This window comes from Tupaia chinensis, unplaced genomic scaffold (assembly GCF_000334495.1).
Source record: "Tupaia chinensis unplaced genomic scaffold, TupChi_1.0 Scaffold000084_3, whole genome shotgun sequence".
NCBI classification, from domain to species: domain Eukaryota; kingdom Metazoa; phylum Chordata; class Mammalia; order Scandentia; family Tupaiidae; genus Tupaia; species Tupaia belangeri.
In genome coordinates, this window is record NW_006159546.1 from 3,975,807 (window position 1) to 3,992,049 (window position 16,243).

Consider the following 16,243-nt stretch of genomic DNA (forward strand, 5'->3'; position numbering starts at 1 on the left):
TAATAAAATTTTAAAAATGTAATACCAAGAAGAATCATAAAATGTTACTCTTGCTAAGACTGCATAAGTATAAATTTTTTTAAAAAATTATTTAATTTTATTTACTTATTAATTTATTTTTTTAATTTGACCAGAGCGTGAGACAGAGAGAAAAAGAGAGAGAGAGAGAAAGTGAGAAAGCAAGCCACCAGGTGTGGGACTCAAACCATCGTTGGCCATGTGGGAATGTCCAGTGCCTTAACCACCACACTATCTACTGGTACCCTATAAGTGTAAAATTTTAATCAGATAGATAGGTAGATAGATAGAGTCAGTCAATGGGTAGGGAAAAGAAAGCTGTAACTAGTCATTCTATAGATGAAAGTTGGAGTATGTTTACAAGAAAATTTCTCCTTTTTTTTTTCTTTTTTCTTTTTTTTTTCCACTTTTACTTCCAAGCCATGAGCTGTTGTGGAGTTCTCTAAAAAGGTAGAAAATGAGAGAAGAAATAACAAGAAAGAGTTGAAAGAGAGACTGTTTAAGATTTTGAACTTGCTTATGATAGAGAAAGAGGAGAATTTGGGGTCTTATAGGATATTAGAGTCTAAAAGTTGAATTAAAATTGAAAACTCAAAAGGAGAAAAATATGTTATAGAATCTGTCACAAATATGAAGAATCTGAGGAAACTCATAGAGATGGGAGATTCAACAGAGGAATGAAAGCAAACACGGCTGAAATATTTCCACTTACTTACCCCAGTGGACTGAGATCACACAAACTGGTCATGCTATGGCTCCCTTCAACTTTCTCCCCTTCCCCCTTCTCTTCCTTCTTCTATTTCTCCTCCTCCTTGCTCCCTTTCTTCTTTTCTATCTCCATTCTTTAGTTGTCAAAATCCAAGATAGTTCTTGGGGTTCTTTAACTATATCCCAAATCTAACTATAAAATAGGACTTTCAATTCATTCACTCGCATTCTTCAAAAGGCTAGCTTGCAAACTTCCTAGTTCACATAGTCAGTTCTTAATCATAACAGAAAAATATACAGAAAATAACTGAGTAACAAATGTCAGGGAAATAACATAAATTTAATGACCCTACTAAATTTTAATAACTAGAAACAAATCATAATTTCAAAATCCTTTGTTAGATAGTTGGAATTGCAACTCATAAACGTGAGGGGATTCATGCCTCTGGTCATCTCCCCTTCCAGCAAAACAAGTAACCAATTGTGCTGCTTGAAGTTCTTCTGGGCTTCTGGTCCAGAAGAAGGACTTCTGGTCAACAATCTTTTAGGACCATCCTGGATTGACGCAATAACGCTTAAACTCTCCATCTTTGGATGGTGCCACCATATTGTTCAGAACTACCAGGAAACTAAGCCTGAACTTTCTTTACCTAGTCAACACATATGTGTAATTTGAGAAAAATAATTGAGTGTAGTAGGAGTCTGGGCAATGAGTATGTGGGTTACTTCCTCATACATGTTATGTGTACCATTAAGACATGCTTGAGGCCAATCCCACATACACAGCTTTTATTTTATGAATTGAGGAGACTGGTAATATTCAGTTCATGAAAAGCAACTGAGGTTGTATGGTAACTTGGCACTCAGTGGTAAAGCATTCATTTTCTAATAAGGTCTGGTAATAGTTTATTACCAGATAGGTAGGGAATAGACTATTACTAAAAGGCTATATTTCAAAAGAAGAATAGTTATCTATAAAAGATAACATAATTTAGCTCTAAAATACTAAGGTTTTGCCCTGTGATTCATCCATAAGCACCTGAACAAACAAAACAAAACAAGACATCACCACCACAAAGCATCTCTATCTGCAACTGACATCTCAAACAACATCAGATCTGCTAACTCCCATAGCCCAAATGGCTTGTTACAGCAGCCTGGATCTGACGCCAAGCCTTCTTTCATTGGCTAGTAAACCAGAAAGCCCATCAAGGTCTCTGTGATTTAAGATATGACATAGGGCTAGAGAGTTGATATAATCCTAAGGCAGGACAAGAGAGTCAGAATCTAGTCCTGTCAGCTAAAATAAGACTCTGTTTGATGATCTTTATTAACAGGATTAAAGAAAATGCAGTTGCTAGCTCAGTGCTTATATTTTGGGTGCCAAGGGATGTATAGATTTTCTCTGACAACTAAAGTGCATCTGGAACAGCGCTTGCAATCAGAGTCACCACCAATTAAATGTACCATAATCCATTTTCATTGTCCAAGATATATGTGTGCTTTCCATAGACTAAGTAAGTGAGTCGAACAGAGATTGGTAGGAATCACCACTCTTCATCTTTCAACTTAAGCATGTATGGCACTAATCTTTGCAATTTCCTAAGGAATATAGAATTGCTTCTGACTTACTATTTTTGTATGTAGCAATGATTCTAATGGTGCATTGGTCTTTCCTACAATTATAGCTCTAGTCTGTGAGTCAAGGAACCTATATGAGTAATAATTCTTGAGGAAGTTTATTCAAAATTTGCATTTCCTGAGAGATAATCATAGAGTGGGTTTGAAGGATCCCTTGGTCTCTCTGTGAGAATGTTCTGAACCAAAAATCTATACATCATTTTATTCCAAAAATCTGTAATATGAACGGTGGAGCACAGTAGGGTTGTAGGTCTCCTGTAATCAGTGTCAGTGTAGAGTTAGTGTCTAGGAATCTCTGTTAAGATGAGTCATTTATTTTTCTTCTTCCTTAATGCATATGAATCTGTTTTTACTTATACACATACACATATATCATTTGTTTAACATAAATTTTACTGTAAATCAATGAAGGTATTACCTCTGTGTCTAGTTCATATGGTAGGCAATTAAAGAAAAAAAATGAATATAAACTTCAGGATATGAAGTGTCAAGGTAAGCCTGACAGTCCACTGGGGAGGGGATTTTTTTTTTTTTTTACATTCAGGCAATTTATTAGTTAATTAATTACTTAACACAGTAAAAAGTAATCTGTCTGCATCTCAGAAGGGGACTTTCCCCAGAACTCAACCAGCTGGTACTCTGGTCCTGGACTTCCCAGCCTCCAGAACTGTAAGAAATGAATTTCTAGTCTTTATAAATCACCCAGTCATCATTATTGCATTATAGCAGCCCCAACAGACACACTTAAAAGGATGTGAAAGTATCTGAAATCAAAGGTGCCAGTTTGTCCCACAGGATGACGCTAAAACAAATAGCATCCTATTAAAAGGCAACATGGATGTAGGACACTATGTGGTTGAGAAGACAGTGTCATTTTATAATTAAGTAGTTTTATATTCCATAGCTGCACTGTGGTAAGGCAGAAAGCTTCACCCTTTATCAACATTTGAGTGATGCTGAGGAAGCAGAAACCTTTGCTAGCTAGAAAGTGGTCGAAATTACTTGTAACAAATCATTACATTCTTGCCATGGTCTCGTGTTCTAGGAATACCCCAAGATGTTTTGCTAGTCTGCTATCAGCTACACGCCTTGGTACACAGCCTGCTTTTAGACATGTAATGTTGCCAGGAAACTGTGGTAAAGTTCCTCTACAGTAAGAGTAATCTGTCGATGATAATGTGCTTTGTATCCTCAACAGGACTGGTGCGAAGTGTATCCATGTTGGGGCTATTCAATTACAAGCAATGTATAGTGACTAAATGTACAAAAATTTTAAAAAAATAACAAAAATACAAGAATACCTTGGGCTCCACAAGCGTAAACTGAAAGCACAGACATGAGCACAAACCAGAACAACAGGTGTTACATAAGCATATTAGACGATCACTTCTATTGTAACAAAATAATTAAACATGATTAAGTAAAGTCGCAGTTATTTACCATTGACTTTGAGCTTGTCTGTCCAGGTTAGTTTGTAAACGAGTTGGAAATTGAAGAGCATTACGTAGTCTTTCCAAAGCTGAACCTGAATTATTACCCAGTACTGCTGTTTTAAAAACTAGAAGTGATTAAGAAACATTGCTACCAACCAAGATATGTGGAAACCTAATATCTTCTGCTGAAATTCTGTAGTCTAGGGACATTGTCAGATATATACAAAATGAAGATTGAAAATTTATCTGTGAACCCTGCCAAGTTTTTCAATAAATATATAAAGTAATTTAAAGTTGCAGAAGTAGTTATTTGTGTGCAAGCCTTATTGTGTGGTAGAACTCCAAAAACGCGAATGTATTCCATTGAGTTAAAGTTTAGATTGGATTTAGAAGTATATCTCTGAATTAGACATTTCCGAAGCAACAAAAATAATCTATTTATCTTAGGGTAGATATATAGTCTCCCGATCTCTGCCTCAGAGAAAAAAGTTGAGAAAACATATGGGTAGGCCCTAGAATTAAGGGTTGGAAAGTTTTCACATAGAATGTGTGTCTATACTTTGCCATTTTTCTTAGGCAAACATGATTTTAAAAAAATGAGTTATTTTGGTAAATATCTGATGTTATTTAATGGCTTTCATTATTCATTATTATTCATTCAAAATCATCTTTGTAAGTACTGTATCTTTTCTGGATATTAGGTAAGGTGTTGGCATTACATTTACTTAGTATGGTAAGTATTCCCAAAAGTAAGCAATGTAATTCGCCAAAATGAACAGTAGGTAGACATGCATACAGGATGTATGAAAGCCTATGGAAAAGGTTTATTATGGCCTGGAAGGTAGACAAAGACTTTGGATGTGATGACGTATAAAATAATTTTATAAAATTTTATTAGTCAATTAAATAAAAGGGGCAGAACCGTGAAGATCTTTAAAAAGTATTTTTGAAAAAGAATTCTAGAATTGAAAAACTGAAGAGGTGTTTGCTATAGGGCACATTACTCACTGAAGAGACTGAGAGACAGAAAGCGAGAAATCACCCCACCATACACCCACACACGTGCGCGGATGGCCATGCCACAATTCTTTCTCCTCCATTCTCCTCTCAGGATTTTGGGCATGCACACGCACATACACACACACACACACATACAAACACATGGCTTGGGTTTCAAGTCACTGGGTCTGAGACTCAAACCATGGTTGACTCTGTGGGAGTCCAACCATGTAACCATTACACCATCTGCTGGTTGCTATAGTTCAAAATTTAAACATATCAAAGAAATCCATTAAAAAGACCCCTTTCAAATATTCTTGAAAACAAACAACATTACCATTTTTTCACTTTTTTTTTTTTTTGAAGGGGGGTGAGGTTTTTGCTCTAGGGCGCGTGTGCTCACCAGAAAGACAGAAAGTAAGAAATCATCTCCCAGGGGTGATGGCCACGCTGCAATCCCTTCTCCTACATTCTCCTCTCGGGATCTTGGGCATGCACACACATGCGCCCAGCGTGAGTTTAAGCCACTGGATCCGGGACTAGAACCACAGGTGACTACATGGGAGTCCAGCAACATATCCATTACACCAACTGCTGGTCCCCACATTCTTATTAAGTATGTTAAATTAATCTTTTTCAAAAAAGGTAGCATATATAATGGGGGTCTTAAAAAAGTTCATGAAAATGTTTACTATGAAAAAATTAGGCATAGATTTTAAATTTTTTCATCTAACTAAACTCAGATATTAATTTCACTTATCCTAAACTCTTTGAAGTGCCTCACATATTTTAAATTGTTCTGTATTTATAAAACTTTATTCATAAAAGCACTTAGAATTTAATCTTCGGCCTGAAAATCCTTCAAGAGTGCAGAAACAGTAAAATATCTGAGCATGGGAGATCACAAAACACTTTGTCTTCTATGAAACACCTCTCAGCAGGGCCTCTCAGAAAGACTACAACAAAATGTGTTATTCTTGAATAAGGAATGAACTGAAAAGAGAAAAAACACAGGATTCAGATAAAAATTAAAAAAAAGTTTCAAAACAGAAAGAAAAATTCAAAAAGAAGTTTCTGAAAGATATTAAAGGGAAATCCTGGGACAGCAACTGGGCTGCTGGCCAAGAAAGCAGTCAGCCTAAATTATAGCAGGGGAACATTTTATATTTGTTGAGATATCTCCAAGAAAATTGGAATAAATATTATGTTACCTGATGGATTTAAATACAGAAAAAAATGTGTTGTATACTTTTGAATCTAAAGGGGGATTAGTTGGTTTTAATACAGAATAATTAACAAGATAAACACAAAGTAATTACTCAATAGAAAACAAAACAAGTTGTGAAAAAAGAGAATACAATTATATTCAGTTTCAAGTTTCAGGTATGTATGACAAATCATATTAATACAATAATAAAAAAATATGGAATATTTTACTATTATTAGAAGATGAAGCTGATGGGAAATATGTGTATGTCTCTATATGTTTTGCCCATGTGTGTTGGTGGAGCCCTAACCATATGGGGTGGTTAAAAGAGAAAAATATTAGACCAGAAGGTGCCATGGTGATTAGGCGCTGGACTCTCACATGGCCAACTGTAGTTTGAGGCTTAGACCTGGTAACTTGCTTTCTCAATCCCCCCTCTTCCTCTGGTGAGTAAATGTGCCCTGTAACAAAAATGAAATAGCAATAATAATAATAATAATAAAATTAAATGAATATTTTTAAAAAGAGAAAAATACTTATTTTTAATAGCAGAAATCTAAATATATATGTGAATGCTCCAGACACAGTGACATGAGTGTCACTTCTTTAATATGTATGAATAAAAGAATTGATGACAAAGCTTAAGATTTAAAGCAATTTCTTTTATAGACTAGGATAGGGAGTGTAAGTGACCAAACGGGAAACTAGAATTAACCATTAGAAGACTTCAAAATGAGATTTTAAAAACCTGTGTGTTTTACTACTTTAGTAAAAATTTAATTGGAAAATAGAGAGAAATCCATCTCCTTAAAAAATAAAGATATCTGCAAAATATTTTTATATATATTGAGTAAAGAAAGCAATAATATGAATATAAGTGAACAATGAGCCTAGTACATATCATGATTAGTGAAAGAATGAATAAAATTATGTACCTACATAATAATTATCTAAAAAGTCATCTTTCAAAACATCTGTATTTAACTCTGGATGTTTAGATTTTTACTTCTGTAAAAAGTCATTGAAAAAATTATCTGATTTAATAAATGCAGTAGAAGATGAAGAAATACACAATGACAAAGTTAAGAGATATGTCATCTTCACTCTTTGAATAAAGGATTAAAACTTGATAAATGAAATGCATAAAATGGTCTTGTTTTATTTGTACATTAATCTATTTTTCTATTTATAGCTCATAAATATATGTTGAGATGTCTCACACTTGAAAACATATAATAAGTACATATATATTATGAAATTTGACTATGTGTTATCCATAAAGCTAAATTCAATAAATTTTATATAAGAGGAAAAAAATAAAAACAAATCTTTCTACCAAAGGCAATAAAGGTGGTATTAATAGATCAAAAATAAATGAACACCTTTTACCCAGGAAAAGGAAATGATATTAAACAACTGATAAGGGACCAGCAGTTAGTGTAATGGCTATGTCGCTGGACTCCCATGTAGTCAACCATGGTTCAAGTCCTGGACCCGGTGGCTTAAACTCACGCTGGGCACATTTGCGTGTGTGCTCAAGATCCTGAGAGGAGAATGGAGGAGAAGGGATTGCAGTATGGCCATTCCTTCTGGGGGGTCTGGGGGGATGATTTCTCACTTTGTGTCTCTCTGTCTCTCTCTGCCTTTCTGGCAAGCGCATGTGCCCTATAGCAAAAACCTCACCCCCCCAAAAAAAAAACCTAAAAGAACAAAGAATTGCAAATTTGAAATGAATAATAATAATAATAGTATTAATAATTATAAGAAAAACATATATCACACATGTTTAAAATGAATAGAAATAATTTAAATTAATAAAAAATAAAACAGGTAAGGAATAATTAATGGGGGATTGGAAGGTGATGCAGTTCTCCATGAGGCTGATCCCCATAGGTAGGTCCAAGATTTACATCTGGGGACCTTCTTGAAGATGCACGTATGTGTACATCCCTGATTCAGGGTTGGCTGAGGCTGCAAGTAAATCACATTATGAAACTTCACTGAGTATGAATCTCTTTCTCTCTCATCTTTTCTCCTCTCTATCTGTTTCTCCCACTCATTGAAGAAAGAAACCTCTAGTTTAGGGGTCTTTTTTCCACTTGCATACTCAACACATCACTTGACGCTAAGTTAGAATCCAAGCCATGAAAAGGCCCAGCTTTGATTTGTGGGTCATGCTAAAAAGTGAGGCATGAGCTACTGTAGCCTACAATTCTAGCCATTCCACAAGCTGAGGCAGGAGGAATTACATTCTTGCCATGGTCTCGTGTTCTAGGAATACCCCAAGATGTTTTGCTAGTCTGCTATCAGCTACACGCCTTGGTACACAGCCTGCTTTTAGACATGTAATGTTGCCAGGAAACTGTGGTAAAGTTCCTCTACAGTAAGAGTAATCTGTCGATGATAATGTGCTTTGTATCCTCAACAGGACTGGTGCGAAGTGTATCCATGTTGGGGCTATTCAATTACAAGCAATGTATAGTGACTAAATGTACAAAAATTTTAAAAAAATAACAAAAATACAAGAATACCTTGGGCTCCACAAGCGTAAACTGAAAGCACAGACATGAGCACAAACCAGAACAACAGGTGTTACATAAGCATATTAGACGATCACTTCTATTGTAACAAAATAATTAAACATGATTAAGTAAAGTCGCAGTTATTTACCATTGACTTTGAGCTTGTCTGTCCAGGTTAGTTTGTAAACGAGTTGGAAATTGAAGAGCATTACGTAGTCTTTCCAAAGCTGAACCTGAATTATTACCCAGTACTGCTGTTTTAAAAACTAGAAGTGATTAAGAAACATTGCTACCAACCAAGATATGTGGAAACCTAATATCTTCTGCTGAAATTCTGTAGTCTAGGGACATTGTCAGATATATACAAAATGAAGATTGAAAATTTATCTGTGAACCCTGCCAAGTTTTTCAATAAATATATAAAGTAATTTAAAGTTGCAGAAGTAGTTATTTGTGTGCAAGCCTTATTGTGTGGTAGAACTCCAAAAACGCGAATGTATTCCATTGAGTTAAAGTTTAGATTGGATTTAGAAGTATATCTCTGAATTAGACATTTCCGAAGCAACAAAAATAATCTATTTATCTTAGGGTAGATATATAGTCTCCCGATCTCTGCCTCAGAGAAAAAAGTTGAGAAAACATATGGGTAGGCCCTAGAATTAAGGGTTGGAAAGTTTTCACATAGAATGTGTGTCTATACTTTGCCATTTTTCTTAGGCAAACATGATTTTAAAAAAATGAGTTATTTTGGTAAATATCTGATGTTATTTAATGGCTTTCATTATTCATTATTATTCATTCAAAATCATCTTTGTAAGTACTGTATCTTTTCTGGATATTAGGTAAGGTGTTGGCATTACATTTACTTAGTATGGTAAGTATTCCCAAAAGTAAGCAATGTAATTCGCCAAAATGAACAGTAGGTAGACATGCATACAGGATGTATGAAAGCCTATGGAAAAGGTTTATTATGGCCTGGAAGGTAGACAAAGACTTTGGATGTGATGACGTATAAAATAATTTTATAAAATTTTATTAGTCAATTAAATAAAAGGGGCAGAACCGTGAAGATCTTTAAAAAGTATTTTTGAAAAAGAATTCTAGAATTGAAAAACTGAAGAGGTGTTTGCTATAGGGCACATTACTCACTGAAGAGACTGAGAGACAGAAAGCGAGAAATCACCCCACCATACACCCACACACGTGCGCGGATGGCCATGCCACAATTCTTTCTCCTCCATTCTCCTCTCAGGATTTTGGGCATGCACACGCACATACACACACACACACACATACAAACACATGGCTTGGGTTTCAAGTCACTGGGTCTGAGACTCAAACCATGGTTGACTCTGTGGGAGTCCAACCATGTAACCATTACACCATCTGCTGGTTGCTATAGTTCAAAATTTAAACATATCAAAGAAATCCATTAAAAAGACCCCTTTCAAATATTCTTGAAAACAAACAACATTACCATTTTTTCACTTTTTTTTTTTTTTGAAGGGGGGTGAGGTTTTTGCTCTAGGGCGCGTGTGCTCACCAGAAAGACAGAAAGTAAGAAATCATCTCCCAGGGGTGATGGCCACGCTGCAATCCCTTCTCCTACATTCTCCTCTCGGGATCTTGGGCATGCACACACATGCGCCCAGCGTGAGTTTAAGCCACTGGATCCGGGACTAGAACCACAGGTGACTACATGGGAGTCCAGCAACATATCCATTACACCAACTGCTGGTCCCCACATTCTTATTAAGTATGTTAAATTAATCTTTTTCAAAAAAGGTAGCATATATAATGGGGGTCTTAAAAAAGTTCATGAAAATGTTTACTATGAAAAAATTAGGCATAGATTTTAAATTTTTTCATCTAACTAAACTCAGATATTAATTTCACTTATCCTAAACTCTTTGAAGTGCCTCACATATTTTAAATTGTTCTGTATTTATAAAACTTTATTCATAAAAGCACTTAGAATTTAATCTTCGGCCTGAAAATCCTTCAAGAGTGCAGAAACAGTAAAATATCTGAGCATGGGAGATCACAAAACACTTTGTCTTCTATGAAACACCTCTCAGCAGGGCCTCTCAGAAAGACTACAACAAAATGTGTTATTCTTGAATAAGGAATGAACTGAAAAGAGAAAAAACACAGGATTCAGATAAAAATTAAAAAAAAGTTTCAAAACAGAAAGAAAAATTCAAAAAGAAGTTTCTGAAAGATATTAAAGGGAAATCCTGGGACAGCAACTGGGCTGCTGGCCAAGAAAGCAGTCAGCCTAAATTATAGCAGGGGAACATTTTATATTTGTTGAGATATCTCCAAGAAAATTGGAATAAATATTATGTTACCTGATGGATTTAAATACAGAAAAAAATGTGTTGTATACTTTTGAATCTAAAGGGGGATTAGTTGGTTTTAATACAGAATAATTAACAAGATAAACACAAAGTAATTACTCAATAGAAAACAAAACAAGTTGTGAAAAAAGAGAATACAATTATATTCAGTTTCAAGTTTCAGGTATGTATGACAAATCATATTAATACAATAATAAAAAAATATGGAATATTTTACTATTATTAGAAGATGAAGCTGATGGGAAATATGTGTATGTCTCTATATGTTTTGCCCATGTGTGTTGGTGGAGCCCTAACCATATGGGGTGGTTAAAAGAGAAAAATATTAGACCAGAAGGTGCCATGGTGATTAGGCGCTGGACTCTCACATGGCCAACTGTAGTTTGAGGCTTAGACCTGGTAACTTGCTTTCTCAATCCCCCCTCTTCCTCTGGTGAGTAAATGTGCCCTGTAACAAAAATGAAATAGCAATAATAATAATAATAATAAAATTAAATGAATATTTTTAAAAAGAGAAAAATACTTATTTTTAATAGCAGAAATCTAAATATATATGTGAATGCTCCAGACACAGTGACATGAGTGTCACTTCTTTAATATGTATGAATAAAAGAATTGATGACAAAGCTTAAGATTTAAAGCAATTTCTTTTATAGACTAGGATAGGGAGTGTAAGTGACCAAACGGGAAACTAGAATTAACCATTAGAAGACTTCAAAATGAGATTTTAAAAACCTGTGTGTTTTACTACTTTAGTAAAAATTTAATTGGAAAATAGAGAGAAATCCATCTCCTTAAAAAATAAAGATATCTGCAAAATATTTTTATATATATTGAGTAAAGAAAGCAATAATATGAATATAAGTGAACAATGAGCCTAGTACATATCATGATTAGTGAAAGAATGAATAAAATTATGTACCTACATAATAATTATCTAAAAAGTCATCTTTCAAAACATCTGTATTTAACTCTGGATGTTTAGATTTTTACTTCTGTAAAAAGTCATTGAAAAAATTATCTGATTTAATAAATGCAGTAGAAGATGAAGAAATACACAATGACAAAGTTAAGAGATATGTCATCTTCACTCTTTGAATAAAGGATTAAAACTTGATAAATGAAATGCATAAAATGGTCTTGTTTTATTTGTACATTAATCTATTTTTCTATTTATAGCTCATAAATATATGTTGAGATGTCTCACACTTGAAAACATATAATAAGTACATATATATTATGAAATTTGACTATGTGTTATCCATAAAGCTAAATTCAATAAATTTTATATAAGAGGAAAAAAATAAAAACAAATCTTTCTACCAAAGGCAATAAAGGTGGTATTAATAGATCAAAAATAAATGAACACCTTTTACCCAGGAAAAGGAAATGATATTAAACAACTGATAAGGGACCAGCAGTTAGTGTAATGGCTATGTCGCTGGACTCCCATGTAGTCAACCATGGTTCAAGTCCTGGACCCGGTGGCTTAAACTCACGCTGGGCACATTTGCGTGTGTGCTCAAGATCCTGAGAGGAGAATGGAGGAGAAGGGATTGCAGTATGGCCATTCCTTCTGGGGGGTCTGGGGGGATGATTTCTCACTTTGTGTCTCTCTGTCTCTCTCTGCCTTTCTGGCAAGCGCATGTGCCCTATAGCAAAAACCTCACCCCCCCAAAAAAAAAACCTAAAAGAACAAAGAATTGCAAATTTGAAATGAATAATAATAATAATAGTATTAATAATTATAAGAAAAACATATATCACACATGTTTAAAATGAATAGAAATAATTTAAATTAATAAAAAATAAAACAGGTAAGGAATAATTAATGGGGGATTGGAAGGTGATGCAGTTCTCCATGAGGCTGATCCCCATAGGTAGGTCCAAGATTTACATCTGGGGACCTTCTTGAAGATGCACGTATGTGTACATCCCTGATTCAGGGTTGGCTGAGGCTGCAAGTAAATCACATTATGAAACTTCACTGAGTATGAATCTCTTTCTCTCTCATCTTTTCTCCTCTCTATCTGTTTCTCCCACTCATTGAAGAAAGAAACCTCTAGTTTAGGGGTCTTTTTTCCACTTGCATACTCAACACATCACTTGACGCTAAGTTAGAATCCAAGCCATGAAAAGGCCCAGCTTTGATTTGTGGGTCATGCTAAAAAGTGAGGCATGAGCTACTGTAGCCTACAATTCTAGCCATTCCACAAGCTGAGGCAGGAGGATTACAACACAGTGAGGCCGTGTCCAAATCACACACACACACACGCACACACAAACACACAGAGGGAAAACTTTCCAAAAAAGGAGAAATTAAAGGCTTTCAGACAAATGCAATACAAAGTCTATGTTTGGGGTTGATGGAAGGCTAACTACATTTAGAAAGAAATTTTATAAAGTATTTCCCAGCTACCAGTTAAACAACTATATTAAAAAAGAACACACATAAATCCACTTGTTCTTAATGAATTTTTGCCGTCTCTCACTGATCAATGTTTTCTTATTTACCTAGGTCATCACATTAATAGTTTGTTTATTTATTCCCCTTGGGAAAGTTGCATATTTCACCAGCTTCCATTAAGTAAAAAGGTAGAGCCTTCCACTAAACAACAACAACAACAGTATTTATTAACTGTCAGTATTTGGAAACAGGACACATTATCTACCACTACTGAAAGCTTACTAACAGACAGTGTTCTTATTTATAAACGCTGAATTCTCCAGGAGGGGAATCATAGAGACCAATAGGTTTAAATTTAAGCAACCAGGGGTTTCCTATAACTTAACAAATGATATATTTCAATTATCTATGAATGACACTTGTCCCATTCTTACCAGTTTAAAGATTTCCACTTGTGGGGACCAGCAGTTAGCGTAATGGCTATGTTGCTGGACTCCCTCATAGTCAACTGCGGTTCGAGTCCTGGACCCAGTGACTTAAACTCATGCCAGGTGCATGTGCATGCGTACCCAAGATCCCGAGAGGAGAATGGAGGAGAAGGGGTTAAGGTGTGGCCATGCCCCCTGGGGGGTGATTTCTTGCTTTCTGTCTCTCTGTATGTCTGGCGAGCGCACGTGCCCTATAGCAAAAATCTCTCCAAAAGAAAAAAAAAAAAAAAAAAGATTTCCACTTGACAGGAATAGAAAAAACAAATAGGTTTGGGTTGCTAAGATTTTAAAAAATATTTGGAGTAAACTCACTCACTTGGTCATTGTTGCTTTCTTAAGTAGCTGAAATAATAAGTGATTACACTTAAAATAACTTTGGAAATTTAGTATTTATGCCATCACTTTAATGATAGCACTAAGTCTCCCTGAGGCAAAAAACCTCCCAAAAGAAAAAAAAAAAAAAAAAGATTTCCACTTGACAGGAATAGAAAAAACAAATAGGTTTGGGTTGCTAAGATTTTAAAAAATATTTGGAGTAAACTCACTCACTTGGTCATTGTTGCTTTCTTAAGTAGCTGAAATAATAAGTGATTACACTTAAAATAACTTTGGAAATTTAGTATTTATGCCATCACTTTAATGATAGCACTAAGTTAATGTATTTGTCTGTAATCACCACTACTTAATCAAAAAACACAATCTGTCACACTTTTAATTGTGATTTTGTATTTGAAGAATTTGTATTTGAATATATCTTCAGGTTAGTTTTTCTGTGAGATTTAATTTCCGTCTCAGTGTGTTTCTAATGTTTAACCTGATATTTAAACCAGCGTTTGCTTTTGGGCTGAAATCCAAATTGAGAATTCTTTTATAATATTCTATCTACCCTGAGAAAATTCCATTCACTCAGGAAGATCTAATTATGTCAAGTAAAACATAAATATAAATGATATTAATATATTGAATTTTTCTTGTCACGGTTCATTTGTGCCTACACAAAACTTGGGAACATATTTTAATTCATCAAGAGATCGAATTAATGCAGAGGCTTAATGCAGAAGGAGGTTTTTAAATTCAGGTGATATATATATATATATATGATAATAAGCAATAATCCATGAAGATAGAAACATGACTTCTAGATTTAGAAAGCTTGGGTTAAAATGTTTTCTAGTTCTATATGTCTTACTTTAGGGAATTTATTTAGTTTCTTGATAGAGATGGTAAATTAAACATGACAATTTTTTTGGTGGCCCTGAAATGGTAGAATGTTTATAAGTCACGTAGAAAACTCGCTAGCTATTGATGCCAATGCTAGCTAGTCACAAATGGTAAAGTATTACTTTATTAATACTAATTCAAAATGCTGATGTTACCTCAGTGGTTTTGGTTTTAATTTTCAAAAGTAATCTGTGCTACACCAGCTAGCAACATGTTGGTTAAGGCGTTGGACTTCTCACGTGGCCAAACACAGTTTGAATCTTGGACCTGGTGGCTTACTTTATCACTTTCTCTCTTTCTCTGTCTCTGAGTACATGTGCCCTATAGCAAATTTAAAAATAATAATAATAAATAAAATAAAATAATTATTTAAACAAAATTATCTGTGCCAGCAAATTGAAGTAAAATGAAAGAAAGTAATGACAGCATATATATTCATTTAGAGTTGAGAAAAACCAAGGCAAAAACAAATTGCGATCTTCAACTAAAATTGGATTTATTAATAACTCACAAAACTCTTAAAGAATGTATATTGCTAATATGTCTTGCATTCTTACTTTAGACCAGGATGCTATACCCATAACACAGCGCACCTCTAATGCAGAAATTAACATCTCCATGTTCATTAGAAACCTCACACAGGGAAAATATATATGTTGCCTAAAGTGACTGATATCTTAATAGAAATGTTACTATTATTTGAGTACACACATTTCTAATTCCAGTTATGATTTTGAACATTGACATCACTACCCATGTTTGCAATAGAACAATGTCTTTTTTTTTGAGAGAGAGATTTTTTTTTTGCTATAGGGTGCATGTACTCGCCAGAAAGACAGAGATAGACAGAGAGACAGAAAGTGAGAAATCAACCCCCGGGGGGGATGGCCATGCCTCAGTCCCTTCTCCTCCATTCTCCTCTTTGGATCTTGAGCACGCGTGCACATGCGTCCAGCGTGAGTTTAAGCCACCGGGTCTGGAACTCGAACTGCAGTCAACTACGTGGGAGTTCAGCGACATAGCCATTATGCTAACTGCTGGTCCCAAGAACAATGTCTTGAAATGCAAGATTGAGGAGATTATGGAGTCCATAGCTGGGTAGGGAAAACCAATGAATCACATGAAGATCATCTCCAGTAATTCAAATTTTAGAAGTCCCAGAAAAGAGGACTAGCAGATGGTGTACTGGTTACATCACTGGACTCCCACATGGCAGACTACAGTTCAAGTCTCTGACCA